The 2002-nt window shown below is 34.9% G+C and overlaps 1 long non-coding RNA gene across 1 annotated transcript; it reads left to right on the plus strand.

Moving 5' to 3' along the window:
* Positions 1-1236: 1236 nt before the first annotated feature.
* Positions 1237-1572, plus strand: LOC120130146. The gene is made up of 3 exons (XR_005516807.1): positions 1237-1272; positions 1352-1457; positions 1554-1572. It is a non-coding gene; the product is annotated as an uncharacterized LOC120130146 (long non-coding RNA).
* Positions 1573-2002: the final 430 nt, after the last annotated feature.

Consider the following 2002-nt stretch of genomic DNA (forward strand, 5'->3'; position numbering starts at 1 on the left):
ATTGGAGAAAAGCATTATTATTCTTGAGGTTTGCCTTCATATAATTCTTTCATAACAAAAGATGCACCTTTTAGGTACAAAAGCTTGCACTTTTGTAAAGGCCCTTATGTTTGACATTCTTTTTCTTTCCTTTTTATTAACCTTGGTAGAAACTAGGACCAGGATGGATGTACAGACATAGCTTTTAGGTGCAAAAGCTCATTGGTTATGATTTAAATCCATAGACATAGCTTTATTGATAGAAGTGATAGATAAGTGCCCTGGAAAAAGGGGATAGGGAAAGAAACAATTATAAATTATTTGATATTCTAGGAATCGAATTCATGACTTGCAAATTGTAATTTCTTCTTACCTTCTTTCTTGAACACTATGTTTTTCTTACATTTGAGTTGGTCAATGTTGCAAGGATGTGACAGCATGGTGGTTGTATTTTAAGTTACTTTCATGAATTAACTAGATAAACTGACATTTCAGTTAACCAATGGTATTCATGCCTCTAGGTTTTTGAGATAAATAATGATGCAAAAATGAAGCGAGCAAAGCTAAAACCTCTACCTTCTGGACGTATTAGGCAAATTAAAAATTATTTCGGCCGTATTGCTTTGAAAGGACTCGGTGCTATTCTATTTGTATTTGGCTATGGCTTTGAAGTCTTCCTCCTGGTGAGATTTTGTTTCTTAAGAGTGATTATTTTGGTTCCGTTTGAACTATGAAGTTATATATTAATTCCACCGAGCAGTTACGTTTGATTCTACTTTCGTGTCTCATCTAATTGTTCTTTCCTTTGTCGTAGTTTGTGTATTTGTTGGTTAGCACTCATCTTCTCTATGACTTCTACAACTATCGACCTGAAGAGCCCCAGTACGCTGCTCTGCTCAGTGATTTTCTGCAGGTATTTTTCATGTCTATATCGAAGTATTTCCCTATGCATTACGAAATACAACGTGCAAACTTCATTGATTCTTTCATTAATGGCAGTATGTTTAGCAATGCGGTGCGTTATTGTTCTTCTGGGGGATGAAGAGCTTGATCACAAAGAGGCAACTAAGGAATAAAGTCGTGAAGCTGGAAACTGCTTAGATATATCGAAGTGGTAGCAGGTGAAGATTGTTGATTTGCAGTGCCAGGTAATATTTTGTAGGATTATCTGTTACCGAACCGAACTTAATTTTACTCTAACCCTTTACATTTCAATTCCCTCTCATTCAACGGACAACGAATTTAAAGACTTCTTAATGTGGAATGTCTCCGAAAGAATTCTTCGTGGAAACCGTATATACTTAACATATTTGATTGTTTTCTTTTAGTTTTCTTTTATTTATTATTTATATGGATTTAAAGACTGGTTCAGGTATCTTGATATGCTTCCCACCACTTTTGGGAATCCGTTATGGTTTACCGATGATGAGATGTTGGAATTGAGAGGAACAATCTTGTATAGAGCAACTGAATTTTGGGTAAATATAAGTGTATAGTTTAACGTTTCTGTTGAAGATGAAATGCATGTAATTTGACTACCTATGATGATAAAAGTTAGTGTAATTGTTTTATAGAAAAAGGATTTGATTTCTGCGTACGAAGATAAAGTGAAGGGTTTGGTGAAGAAACTTCTTGCTCTGATGGAGTTTCAGAAATGTCGGTATTGATTATATCGAATAAAGTAGGAATCAAGTGTGTTTATTTTCCTTTTTCCCAATTATGAATTGTTGTTAATGCTTATTTTACAATGAGGTCTGCTTTGAAGATTTCCTTTGGTAGGATCTCCTCAAAAAACTTTCTTATTCTCTCTTAAAATGGGGTGGGTGGGGACAATGAAGGAGATTGACTATGATATGATGACATTCCTTGCACTTCGAACTTTGGTGGTTAATACGTGTGATTTCTGTATGCTAGGGTAAATTCTATTTGGTCTCGTGCTCTAAACTTCTCTTCCACATTCTTATGTATTTCCCCAAATTCAAGAAGATACCAAGATAACCTGTCCAGTTGAAAGAAGTTCTGA

The sequence above is a fragment of the Hibiscus syriacus genome, unplaced genomic scaffold (assembly GCF_006381635.1).
Source record: "Hibiscus syriacus cultivar Baekdansim isolate YM2019G1 unplaced genomic scaffold, ASM638163v2 tig00110515_pilon, whole genome shotgun sequence".
Taxonomy (NCBI): Eukaryota; Viridiplantae; Streptophyta; class Magnoliopsida; order Malvales; family Malvaceae; genus Hibiscus; species Hibiscus syriacus.